The 14,026-nt window shown below is 50.8% G+C and overlaps 1 long non-coding RNA gene across 1 annotated transcript; it reads right to left on the bottom strand.

Annotated features, from left to right (window-relative positions):
* Positions 1-4,103: 4,103 nt before the first annotated feature.
* LOC137845268 (uncharacterized) lies at positions 4,104-12,545 on the bottom strand. Its single transcript, XR_011090148.1, has 2 exons — positions 12,199-12,545; positions 4,104-8,145 (listed from the first exon to the last, which is right to left on the bottom strand). It is a non-coding gene; the product is annotated as an uncharacterized lncRNA (long non-coding RNA).
* Between the last annotated feature and the right edge of the window lie 1,481 nt (positions 12,546-14,026).

Here is a 14,026-nt window from a genome sequence, read left to right as displayed (position 1 = left end):
CTTGCAGTGCTGCAGCCTCCCCCCCGACCCTGCAAGGAGCCACGCGTGTGCTGAGCATCCTCATCCACGGCACGTCAACATTTCCTTAAATACTTCTGCTGAATCTGTGCCTAAGGAAATTTCGGCTGATCTCTGACCCAGCTGCATCTCCAGGGACCTGCACCTGAACCACGAGCATCCCACTTGCAGCACCCAGAAAAACAGGGGGAAAAATTGTTATATGCTGCTTGTTTGGGTAAGTTTTGTCACATCCATTAAAATATTTGCTCCTTTTAATTTTCTCTCTCTTTTTTTTTCATGGTAAAAAACGTTCAGGACCCAGGCCTGCACCAGGCAGAACTTGCTCCGTGTCTATGGCACTGCTGGGCAGAGGGGGAGCTCAAGACATAGGAAACTGGGAGAGGGGCACAGGAAGGGGACAAACAGTCCCAGCTTGCTCAAAATCAGTGCTCATGGTGCTTGTTCAGCATTTCCCAGCAAAAAAACCTGCCTGGAGCAGCGAGGTGCTGGAAGAAATCCCCCATTTTCCATGGCGCAGCTGCGTAATTCCCGACTCTGGAGCTCGCAGCAGGGACCCAGCAACCCCCCCCCGGCTTCCTCCCCGCACGAGGCTTTGGGGATTTAATGGCTGCTTTCCAACCCCGAGAAAAGCTGCCGTGAAAACATCCCAGATGTGATGAAATTATGAGCCCTCCTCGCAGCGCGCGAGTCAAGAAAACTCGTTTGGATGATTTTCATGTTGGATTTGTCCAAGGAAGCAACTTCAACACCCCAGCTCCTGCAGGAGAGGAAAACATCTTTAAAAGTTTTAAGCAGTAAGAGGCAGGATTGGTTGTTGCGTTTCCAAAGGTGCTATTTGGAGAGGGGCAGCTTTAAAACAAGAAGGGAAAAGGAAAGAAATTGCTTGTAAGGCCGGTGCTCTGGTGGGAAAAACTCTCTCTCAGCCTCCTCTCCCCAAAGGGGTTGATGAATCTCAGGCATTACAATGACAAAAGCGGAGGCCCTTTGGTGTTCCGGCCTAATTTCCTAATTACCTTTTCTAATTTGGTAATTCTCCTTTTCTCAAATTTTCGATTTGCTAATGTTCTAAATAAATAAATAAATAAACAAACTGGTTATTTTTCTATTTTATTCCATTTAGAAAATTTGCTAATTTTCTATTTTTATTCTATTTCTATTTACAAAATTTGCTATTTTTCTATTTTTTCCCCTCTAATTTCCTATCTGCTCATTCACCTTTCCCCGCTAACCCAGAGGTACCGCCCTGCACAGCGAGCCTTGTCTCCGAGGCTGGCGCTGCCCCGAGCGGCTCCCCCAGCAATGAATTTGGGCTGGATTTGGCCACGGCCTCGCCCTGATTCCCGGCAGATTTTTCACATTGAGTTTTTTAAGAGCATCTCCTCGGGGGAAGAGCTTCCTGCGCGTTTCCCCCGCAGCCTCCCATCGTACTGGAAATCTGTTCCCGCGTGTGTCATCGCGACTACACAAAAGCCACCCAGGATAATTTGTGCTCTATAAAGTCCTGGTATTTGTTGGCGAGATGGAAACCTCTCCCCGGCCTGGTGGGAAGGGAGAGGTGGACGGCGATCTGCCGATATTACACAGCAAATCGCTCAGCCCCGTGCCAGCGGCTGTCGGCAGCGCGCGCATTAACCTCGTTTGCGGCTGTAACTATTTTCGTTAGCGGCTGATTTATTCCCTTTAATGACTCCCAGCTTTGGAGCTTTCTCTCTCCGTGAGCCGGGCGCGGGAGGTCTGCGAGCCAGCTGCTCTCGGCCACAACTGGTAGCAGCGGGCAGGAGCCGGTGCTGAGCGTGGCTTTGCTTTTCTCCGCATGTGGGAGCCACGTGGAGAACCCAAACCTCCTCTCCTCAGCTATTTCTAACTCCGTGCCGTGCAGGATCGCGTCCTCTGGCACCCGGTGCTGCCCTGCCTTTTTTTTTAATTTTTTTAATTTTAATTTTGCCTAATTTTTTTTTAGCCTTTCTGGCATTACTGGCTGCAAGAAACACCAAGGCAGGTGTGGTGCTCGGGGTCAGAAATTGCTCATTTTTATTTTTATTTTTTTTTTCTGCTCCTTTCCTGCAGAAAATGGGGAGGGACAATGAGCAGCACCGCCTGGACCAAAGCGGACAGAGCCCAGATTGAACTCCTGGATAATTGCTGTGGATTTCACACATTTATCTCTTTGAAGGCCAGAAGACACCGCTGCCCACACCGCACCCGACGTCCTGCTTTAATGAGGGCCACAGAAATTCACCCCGAATTTCCCACCTCGGCTACAACAGCCTGCAGTCCGTGCTGTTAAAAACAAATCAGGCGCCTGACCTTTGGTGATGGATCCCACGATTAATTACCCGGCCAGCCAAAAGCGTGGATTTAATTTCAATTACACCGTGCTTGACTTCAGCTTGCAGACACTGGGCATTGCTCCGTCTGCATGGCTTTAAAATCCCACAGCTTTTCCGGACCCCCATTAATTTAATGACATCCTTTAATTTCAGAAATCCCGCAGAGCATCACCCTCAGCCTCTTGGTTGCACCCAAAGGAGATCTGGGATCCAGCGAAGAACCTTTTGGGGGACGAGAAGCCAGACTGGTGTAAAGGACTGGCAGAGCCTCACCCAACTGGGACCACAGGAACAATTTGAGGAAGGGGGACCCCAGCAGGAATGGGGACATGAGACCCCCGTGGGTTCCTGCAGCTCCCACCCCAGGCACTTTGGGGAAGAAAAGGGCTCATCGCGCTGACAAGGGACAGACTCGCCTGAGATGTCACCTTCAATTTGTTGGCAGGATTAGGTTCCTTTCTGATTGGAGAGGAGATTGCCTGTTTTTCATGTAAATGCTCTTTAATGGATGTTTAGTACAAAGCTGACAGCGATATGACAGATAGGATCCTCACGGGGGCTTTCTGCAATCACACTGTTAGTTTACTCCTTTAGATGACAGAGATCTTGATCTTTCAGTCTTTCAAGTGGTGTGTATTTAGGGTTTGGCGGGTGTTTTTTTCCTAAACACCGGTGTCCTTGACAAATACACAGAAAACGACACAGAGCCAGGAAGAAAATATTAGTCTGCAATGGGGGAAAAAAAAAAAAAAAAAAAAAAGCCAGTTTAACACTGCACCAGATCAACTAAACCCCACAGCTTTTCCCTGCCTTTTATCCCCATCCAGGTCTTCCCCTGTGGGGTTGGAGCAGGTCCCCCAGGCTCTGGGAGCGCTGTCCTCGTTTGTCAGGCAGAGGGGCTAAACTGAAGCCTAGGAAAAAAAAAAAAAATCCTCCCATTTCCTCTGTTATTGTTCGTATTAAATATTTCATTAACGCAATATTGCGTGGTGCCAAAGCAGAGTGGATCGCTAAAAAAAAAAAAAATCACATCAGACCTTATTGCTCCCCTGCTCTTCCCAACGCATCAGCTACAAGAATTCAATTTCTTAAGGGGAAATAAGAGGACTTCGGAGCAAGATGAACGGAGAGGAAGAAGGAAGCCTCACCCAAACAGAAATTAATGACTTAAACATAATCAAAACCAGCCACCTAAGAGGCCAGCTGTAATCACGGAGAACAGATGTAGACACATAAAGCTACTGATGTTAGCTAATGGGAAGGAGAGAAGGATCTCTCCATCATTTATATTTTCTAACATGCTGAGACTTAGGACAAGCTATTAAGGAGCTGACATTTGCAAGTGTATTTAAGCCCTGCTTAGATTAAAGCTTTTTATTTCTTCTAACTCTCTCATCTCCTCCCTACCACATTCTCTAACATTTTCCCCCTCCTCGGCGGATTTATTTCTGTGGAGATACTCAGTATCTCCATCCGCATCTATACATCTCCCCTTTTTTTATCTCCCTCTATTTACCACGAAGCTATTGGCGAATAAATTAAGAACGAAATGAAAATATTCCTTCTATAAATAATTGATGGACATCTCCACTGCGCGCAGATCCCACACAGGTTTCTCTGCATGTGGGCACAGAACGCGCAGAGCCTGGGGAGCAAGAGAGGAAAATCATGCTCCCTATCACAGGAATTTGGGAAAGGAGAAAGGAAAATATTCCTGCCTGCCCCATCCTTCACCAGGCAAAAAAATTGAGCTTTTCCTGCCCGGTTTTGGCATATCCACAAAGGGCACACATAGAGGAGATGGGAACGGGGCTGTGCTGGATGAATGCTTTTCTCCCAGAGGTTTGTAGGGGAAAGACAGCTCCTGGAGCCCGGACACGGGCACATTTCGGCGGAACAGCTGAGGATAATTAAACTTTGCAGTGAGGAGATAACGTGAGAGATGCGGTTTTTCCTCCGAGCCTTTCACATCACAGCTGGAGGCATTAGATAAGGTGGAAATTGGCCTATTTTCCAGACAAAAGTAGCTTTGCTGAGAGAACACAGGGAAATTTAAGATTTTTCCTCCCTCCTTCGAAACAAAAAAAATTGACATTTCCCCGCAGTTTTGCGCAGCGCCACCAACACCCCAAAATCACGGGGGTGCAACATCTGAAGCCAAGAGGAAGGAGAAGGGATGGGAGCTGCCTGCTGGGTTTGTGCAAGCTTGCTGCGTGTTCAGCCCCCACGGAGCAGGGGAATGGTTTGGGTTGGAGCATTACCCCAGAACAACCCCAGCACAACCCCAGCTTTGTCCCCTGCTAATGCCAGCCCCAAGCGCCCTCCCCGTGGCATCTCACACCTTCCTGACCATGAGGAAGGGGAAATGGGCACGGTGCAGCAGCCAGCACCCGGCCAGAGCAGACGTGACGGCGCGGGGAGCCGCAGGGAGCCGGTCGCTGGGGATTAGCTTTAAATGCCACATCTGCTCACTTCAGAGCGTGCCGGGCTGGAAACGCATCTCAGCAGGCAGGGGATGCTCGGCAAAGACAAGCGGGCAGATGTGACTGACATCAGGCTGTCCCCATGCCCTCCCCAGCGCCTCCCCGAACCGCTCCGGCGTTTCGGTAACGCTTTCTGACACTTGTATTAAAAACTGCTGGCTTCAGGGGGGGATTTGTCAACTCTGGTTCTGGAAATAGCCTGCCTGGCAGGGGCAGGGGCAGGGGCACTGCTTGCTCAGGGAGCTCATCGCCTCGGGGTGCTCGGGAGGGCCGGGCATGAACGAAGCTGAGCACGGGCACACGCAGACCATGAGAGCATCCAGAGGCCTGGAAGCTGGCATTGAGAGTCAGATATTTGGGGGATGGTGGAAACCCTGCTGGCTTGTTACTAATCATAATTAATTGCAGCTCCTTATGTGCGTACAAATTAAATATATATAGAAACACACATCTATATCCTCTTCCTACAGATGCACACGTGCAATGCTCTCCTCCCTGGAGAACTCGGTGAAGGAAGGTCTCAGCTCCATCCCCGGACTCTTTCTCAGCCAAAAACTCAGATGCGGGGTTCAAAAAGGTCCCGCTCACCTTGGGCTGAGCTGCACCTCCAGCCATGTCTCCCCCAGGTGCTGCCGTCTTCTCCAAGGCACCCCGCTTCTCCCTGCAGGTGGGGATGGCTGTTTACTTGGAAGGATGCTTTCACAAGAGAGGAGAAAAAAAGCCAAACGACCTCAATCCAGGATATTGCTTCCTTCCTCCTGACATTTATGAACTATGTATTTCACATCTCTGGTGCCGTGTTCCATAAAATAACATCTGTCATCGCCGGCAGCCTTTGGAAAGTGCTCTCGCTGGGGTTTGCTTTGCAGATTTAGAGCTGGTGGAAGGGGGCACGGAGGGGGCTCGGCGGCACGTCCCTACAAAGATCTGCCTGCGAGGGGGGGCTGAAGCACTTTGGGTGCGAACCAACATCCCCATTGCATGCTCGGGGGGAGCAGCAGTGGGCATGGGGCCACAGCGAAGGGCACTGGGGCGCAGAACCACGGGGAGCCACGGCCACTGCTCTCCGTGTCTCATCCGGGATGCACAACGGGAAGGGAATCAAGTGCAAACCTCCCAGCTGAATGCGACTCTTCTCCATCCCTCCCCCAGCCCCTTGCCTTTTCCTCTCTCCGCTCCTTCGGATGCTCTCCCCTCCTCGCCCCTCTCCACGACTGTCTCGCTCCCCTGCTCCCGGCACAGCGGGCTCCGGAGCCGTCTCCTGACACCTCGAGTCACCATGACAACCTCCTCCGTGCTGACTGCGATACCAGCAGCATCACTTCCCTGCCACTGGAGGCTCCTGCTCCTCTCTGCCATCAATTTCCTTCCTCCTTCACCCGGCCACAGGCTACAGCCAAAGCTTCCAAGGGGCCTCTTCTGCCTCGTCGTTGTGCCTTTGGATTATAAATGGATATAAATCAAAATGTAAATAGATCTATCAATTCTACCCCAAACTTGCACTTATTAGAAAGGAGAAATAACCTCCTCTTGCAGGGAACAGACCGACTCCATCTGCCTGCTGGCGGCTGCTTGGAGGCCCCCGTGCAGCAGGAAGGAGCCGCGTGTTTCCAGGGAACACCCCAGAGACCTTTCAGCTCCATTAACAGCCCCGGCAATAGCTCCTGAGGGCTCCAAGAAGGAAAACTCACCCTCGGAGCCAAGTGTGTTAATAAGCGGGGGGATGACTGAAGGAGGAGGGCCGGATGCTCACCATCTCCCTGCTGACTCCTCTGGAGAGAGCCCGAGCGGCTCAGTCGCCGGTGGGAAAGGTGGAAGAACTCAGGATGTGATTTCAGCAGGAAAAGGCTGGGAAACAAAATAAATATCTGCAGAGCCTACATTTCTGGAGCTTAATTACAGCAAGCAGCAGGAGGAATGGCTGCCGCCCAGTGCTTTTGGCCGCCCAGCTCCGAGGGGCTTGGGGGGTTGTTTAAATTCAAGCAAGAGCTGCGCTTGCAGCTGAATTTCACTTGGATGCTCAACACTCAGAAATCAGGGCCCAGCTTCCAAATGACAGATTTCAAAAGCAAACGGACCTGGGCTTTGGATCTAGAGGCAGGTTTGTGTTTCAAGCATCCCTCCAGGGTTTGCAATTCCATGTTTTTGGACTTACGCAGTGCTCCACTCGAAAGCCACCATCTCAATCGGTTTTTACATTAAATTATCCAAACAGACCGAGGCGAGTTCCTGCAACACGTGTGCCGGGATGAGGGGAGCGAGCGCAGCGATCCAAGCAGTGTGTGATAAATACAGACAGATGGCGCAGGGCGCGGATGTGCCAATGCACGGGGCATGTTTCTGAGCAGGGCTACAAGTGATAACACCCGTCCTGTGCATTATCTCTTGCTTCCGTGGCTGGCCTCTTCCTCAGCTTCTTGGCTTGGCCTTGGGCCATTATTATTCTCTCTGCACGAATTTAAGTTAAAATAGGTAATGCACAAGCAGGTGCCCTCATGGACACCACCATAAAACAAACACACCCAAGAGCTTCAGGTGCGGGGGGCACTGATGCTAAGCCCCAGGCTCAGCAGCACGTTGACTTGTCTGATTTCCCTGGATTTTCTCTCTACTTCCCCCCAGCAAACCTATTTGCAGAAGTCACCGCGCACAATGCGGAGCAGGTCACCTGTACAAAGTCGTGGCATTGAACGCTTATTTATAGACGAAGCTGTTTTGTTGCAGATCCCCCTGAAAATGTATAAAAGCTTAAAAAAAAATGGAAGAAGAAATAGCAGAGAGGTGCTTGGGAATGAATCGCCTCCATGCAGCATGAAGGGGCATCGCGGTGAGCCCCCTGGTGACACCAGGGCTGGAAACACCCCAAGAAGGATGTGGGGCATCAGCCTCTGAGCAGCCTGACAAGGTCTGGAGATGTGAAGCTGAAAACTCCTCGGGCCTGAGGCTGAATTAGCAGCAGACGGAGGGAACAAGGTGGGGAGAGCTCGGCTCCTGGCTCTGGTGCATCCCCATGCCACGCGCGTTGCACTAGAGCAAAGCACTTCAACTCACCCCGGCTGTAAAACCGGGGATGGGATCTCCTTTGAGGCTTAATTAATGGATGCTTGCAAAGTGCTCCGAACTCCTCCGGGGAAGGGAAGGCCGTGTTATTGTGGCGAGGAATCTTTTTCTGAGTTTTATTCGCATTAGCTGCTGCTCGTGTTAAATTCATACAGCGCTTTGTAGGCAACTAAAGCACTTTCTCCGCCGCACATCATTCACCACCGCTCTCGCTCGCAGCCCAAATCAAGTTGCTGAAAGGCTGCTGATGTCTCCCAAAAAAAAAAAATAATAAAAAAAATCCTTGAAAGAAGCATTCTGTGCCAAGATAATTCTGCTTATATAACACATTATCTGTCTTTCTTTTCTCCTGGATTTTATTACTAAGAGATATTTGCATGAAAACAGGATCTTTGTTGCTTAGGAAATTCATCTGCTACCACTCATGGCCCCATTCTGCTGCGGTCGAGTGACAGCTATTGTGCTGTGCTCTCAGCCCGGGCTATTTATACATTCCCAGCACAGCACTGGCCCGCGTGTGCTGCCACCTCCACGGGAAAAAATATTCTTGCTTTTAAAGAGGCAAAAAATTAAATAAAAGCTGCTGCTTGGTCTTTATTGGCTCAAGGGGTTGGAAGAAGGGAGCAAACGATGGCTGGGGGTTTGGCTGCATTTTAGAGCAAAATAAGCCGTCTCGGCTCAGGGGTGTTTTGGGTGGAAAAGAAGCTGTTTTGGGAAGGGAAGCAAGCATGCTAAAGGGCGCTGAAGGACCGTTTAATCTAGGGGAGAAAGGCATAGCAAGAATAAATAGCTAAACAAATTTAAACAGGAAACAAAGCACACATTTTTATAGAGATGGCAATTAATCATTAAAAAAAACGACCCCAAAAGCACTGGGATCAGGGTCCTGGCTGAGGGATGCTCCTGGTGTTGCACCAGGGACAGCCGGGATGCTCAGGCCCCCAGAGACCTCAGGATGCCTTTAGCAAGTTTAAGCATCTCTGATTTTTTTTTTTTTTTCCCCTTCATTAAGTGGGACCGCTTCCTGCAAGAAACATCTGTGTTTGCTTTAACATGGAAATACAGGGGGAAATAAAACATTCAACTTTTAGCGACTTCAGAACGCTTCGAGCCCGGAATGCTAACGCAAATGTTTTTATGGGTGATAAAGCCTCGATTTCTCATGCTTCATTCCCTTACACCAGCCGGGCTTCCCAGCCAAGCAAACCCAACCAGGGAAGAGGAGTCAAAACGAGAGGGAAAGCGAGGAAATCGGTGACGGAGACAGAGCAGGAGAATGGGGAAAAAATGAGAAAAAGGGGATGGGAGGCCAGCGGTGAGGTGTGGATGTGGGCAGCAGCGTTTCGAGGCGGGGGGGAAGCGGCTCCAGCGATGCTCGCACCTGGACCGCTCCCTGCCTACAGATGTATAAATCATAGCGATCTGGTGGAGGGCATCCTTCCAGCTCCAAGCATTTCAGCAGAGATAAAAGCGTGCTGCAAGCCCCGGGACATCAGCAATGCCACCTTTGATTAAAAATTTACCATCGTGAGCCCTGCCCGGCTCCTGCACAGGCAAGGGGCTCAGCACCCTCCTGCTGCCAGGGCTCTGCCCTTGCCCCGTTTGTCTGGGGGAGGCTTTTTTTTTCCTCCTCCAGGGCCTGGTTCTTCTTCTTTTCATTGGCCTGGAAAGAAGGGAAGCCTCATTGAGAAAACTAATTTGGGTCTGCACTGATATAAAGGCAGAGGAGTCAGCGGATCGGAGCTTTCCGCTCAGGTCCGACCTCGGCCGTTCTCCAGACGTGAAAAGAAAGCAATTAATTCCTTTAATGGGCCAGGCGTACAAAAGAAAGGGTGGGAGGGGAGCAGGCTGGGTGCAGATCAGCAGGTTTGGGACCTTTAATTGCTTTTTATTCATTGATGCTTCGAGGATGCTGCGCCATGCTCTGCAGCCCTGATTAGATGAAGTCTATTACCGGGTTACCAAAACGATGCAAAAATCAAGGCAAAAGTCACGCACGGAGTTCATCTTTCTACACATCTCCCTGCTCCGGCTGCACCACAGCCCTGCCAGCCTCCTCTTTGCAAGCCCTTCCCAAACTCAACCCCATGGCCAGCCCCTGGGCTTTGCTGGGAGCAGGCGAGGCGGGGGAAGGATGCGACCCACGCCGCGCACGTCTGCTGCCTGCTGGGTCCTTCCTAAGCGCCTCTGGGCTTCTCTCGCAAACCCGCTCATCTCTGCTGGGAAAAGCCTCCTTTCAATTCTCCTCTCGTTAGCTGCTCCTTAATGTTTCATATTCCTGCCTGGGATCTGGGGCTTAGCATCGCCTCTGAAAAGCTTCTCTCGCTGCCCTCCCTCAGACCCCGGGATCAGGAGAGAAGCATCATTAGAGTAAACCTGGGATAAAAATACAGAAACCCGGTATCGTTGGGAGATTTGGGGCTTTGCCTGCTAAGGAAGCCCTTGAAAAGCCAGGCCTTGGTGAAATCATCCCCTCTCAGACACCCAGCCTTGTTTGCACCTCCGCTCTGCAGCCTCTCCCGCTCCATACCCCAGCACGTGAAGCACAAATCCAGCCTGATTTGTTTAATGTGAGCAAGGGGAAGGATAAGGCCACGGGAAGAAGGGCATTTCTTCTGCAGTAACCATGCTCCAAGGAAAGATTTTGTTCCTTTTAAAGTGTTCATCATATCGAGCATCCTACACGCCCCTTGGGCAGGCAAGACTTCAACCCCCTCTTGTCCCCTGTAGGGGACTCAGTGGGGCTGATTTAGCCAGATTTTGGCCCAAATCACGGTTAATTTCCTGCCGTGGGTGCACTCCCTCTCTTTTACAGCCCTCCTTATCCTCAGCAATCAGATCCCTGGTGGTTCGAGGGGAAGCAGAGCCTCTCCTCCAGCCCCTCTCAGTCCCAGGCAGGTCCCAGGGGATCAATGGGATTTGGGGCTCACGTCCACGTTCCTGCAGCTCCGGAGACAGGGTTCGTATTTCTAGCTTTTAACAGCAAGCACGAGGGCTGGAAACTCATTCTTAGTTATCCTTGTTATTATTATTTAATGAAAGCTGAGAGCCTCGTGCTGCAGCAAGCCTCCAGGCCCTGGGACTTCACCGAAAACCCCCAAGAGTCCAAGTCCCTGGGGCAAATAATGCCCCGTGCCTCCCTCCAGCACCCGCATCCGTCTCCTTTCTGCGATGTTCTGCTAATTGTGATGGATGCTCTCGTGGTGCTTACACGGGGAGCCCAGTGATGAAGCCCTAATGGAAGGCAATACGTCTATTAGAGATGTAAAATCACCCAGGCTGCTGGCGATTCCTCACTTTAACGGCAGCCCAGGGGATCGCCAGCATCTCCAAGGGGGATAACAGCTCGTGGTCCTCAGCCTGTATTTGAGGGGGGGGGCAGCAACCCCCAGGACATCCCTGATTTATGGAAGCCTGCCCTGAATTCAGGACTACCCAGCCCTTACCCCGCACGCTGCCTCAGCTTATTCCACAAAACCAGGCTGTTCCCTCTCCCTTCACAGAATTATTCCCGCTCCCCGGAGGTGCAATGCCACAGAAAAGCTAATTATGGCTAATTTTCGGAGACGGGGGCTGGGAACAGCTCCAGAGCTGGCTGCAGGATGCCAGGGCACAGGTTGTGTCTGTGTTGGGGGCAGAGAGAGCATTATTCACTTTGCAGCGGATAAAGCCAGGAATTATTAAAGCTGGGTTTACAGGACTCACCATCACCTCTCCAGCTGCACCTGGGATCCTTTATATGGGAAAGTTTGCTCCAAAATGATCCCGTGTAAAGACTTTTATTTCAGAACTAAAAAAAAAAAGAGTTAAAACATTTCTATTTCTCCCTCTTCTTCCAAAGGCTTTTATGACAACACTTTGACTTTTAAAACAAAATTATATCCCTCCAGGCTTCTAATTGTGCGAGTGAATCTCATAGAAGCACCCGACTTATTTCCAAATGCTATTAAACATAAAAGCCAATACTGCAGCTAGCAGACTCGAGGATTTACTCAGTGGGTTGTCAGCAGCCAACTGTCCACTCGTGTTATCACGGCCCTCACCCACAGATACTTCCACCGAAGGGTTTTCCCATTAGCAGGAGGGGTAATTAGGGATCTGTGCCTGCTATGGGGTGTCCCCACTCCGTGCAGGGTGCCTCCCATCCCAGTTGGAGGCACCAATTCCCTGCCCACCGTGCAAAACCAGCAGGGATCAGCCCCTGCCCTGCACACAGCATCAGGCCAGGTGCTAGGAAGCACAAACACAATATATAGGAATTTATCAGGTCTTTACACCGCTCAGCTTCCCCTCCAAACACTCACCATCGTGCCCCATTGTGCAGCCAGCCTTTTATTCTCAGCCTTGCTCTGCAGGGAGGTCGGTGGCTGTGGCTGAGCATCCCTGTCCCCATCCCCAGCTGGCAGCAGGGAGCTCTCACCCCGCTATTTGAGCTGGCAGCTGCAATAATTAGTGTCTCCAGGCCTCTTTTAATTGCTCACAAGTGGCTGCAAGTGGGCGTCGTGGGTGCTCCAAGCGTGTCTGCTGTTTGCCCTCCAAGCTGCAGCTGCCAAAAGGGGGTTGAAAGAAACAGGATTGGAGACAGTGGGGTTTGAAATCCATCCACCTCCTCTCCAAACCTGCCAACTCTCAGGCGTTGGGAATCTGCAGATCATTAATGCCATTAGTGGCATCCACGGGCTCCCCTTTTAAGCCAGACGGGAAGGGCAGCACCCACAGGCTGAGTTTCTCTGGCTCTTGGGGCCACGAATTTCATCTAAGTTTAACAGGGAGTCCTTGGCAAAGGCGACCTTTCCACGGTCCTTGCCTTGATGTGGAGGAAACCTCCCACCTGCTGGGGGGGTTGAGCCAATCCATCACCCTCCCTGCCATAAAAACCTCAAACAGACCCAAATTCTCAGGGGGAGCCAGAGCTGCTCAATTTTTTTTATTTCTTGTCCGCCACCTTGGGGTCTCAACACTTCATTTTTCTGCTGGAAAGGGGGAAGACGGCTCTCCCTTGCTGCTGATACTCCTACAGCACAAAATTTGCACGTTAAAGGCAAAAATGCACGGGAAATGAAAAATAAAGGAGAAAACGCACGGGAGCCCAGGGCAAGCCTCCAGCCCTGGTGTGCAACAGCATCTCCTGCCCCAGCCCGAGTGTGGGAGCAGATGGCTGGGAAGGGGAGCAGGTGGAGCTCGCTGCTCCGTCGCTTCCCCTTAAAGAGAGACAGTGGGAGAAGAAAAAACAGAGTGCTCAGGATCCGGCCCGTGGGGCAGGGGTTGCAGCAGAGGATGCTCCGCACCCTGCGCCTTGCTCAGGGTCCTGGGTTTGTCACCTCCCCGCGGTGACATCCAGCAATCCAGGAGGCCAGCAGACAGAAGGGGCAGTGCCCACCCCGCTCTCCCCCCGGGATGACACACGCGTGCCTCCTTTCTACGCACTTTCCTCAAATAAACTCATTATTTCCAATGCAAACATAATAAAGACGGCATAATGACTTCCTGGAACATTCACATTTTAATAAAAATTATAGAGGGGAAGAGATATGATGTGGCACCTGAAATTGAAACCCAGCTATTTCTTCCATCTTTATCATCCCCAAAATGTAATATTTTGACATTTAGAGAGAACTGCAGCATTGTGATTTCTTTCTTTTTTTTTTTTTTTCAAACATATTTTATCTTTCCCTGTGTATTAGGCAAGCTCTTCTCCATTTTCTAATTTCATTAACTGGCACCGAGAATAAACCCCTTTATTTCCCCCTGAATCCACCCACTCACCATTTTCCCATTCAGCAGAGCTCTGCGTGTAAGACATTTTTCAAGCACGATTGCTCGGAGAGGAATGCCCCGGGAAAGGAGCACCCCAGGGCCACGGCACCAGGATCCCAAGGTGCTTGCAAGGAAAAGCATCTCCTAAAGAAACAACTCCGAGTTTAAAAAGCCCTGGCTGGAGGGAAAAAAAAAAAAAAAGAACAACAAAAAAACACAGAACAAGCCAACGCTGGGAAGTGATGGGACAAGGAGAGCAAAGCAGCAGGAGGCCGTTTGTGTTCATGTCAACCCTGGTGGAAAACCTCTTTTAAGAGCCTGATGTGTAAGGAGCTCTGTGATATATGGCAAGGGCTGAGAGCATCGTCTCATCTC

The sequence above is a fragment of the Anas acuta genome, chromosome 27 (assembly GCF_963932015.1).
Source record: "Anas acuta chromosome 27, bAnaAcu1.1, whole genome shotgun sequence".
Taxonomy (NCBI): Eukaryota; Metazoa; Chordata; class Aves; order Anseriformes; family Anatidae; genus Anas; species Anas acuta.
This window is presented reverse-complemented; position numbering and strand designations above follow the sequence as displayed.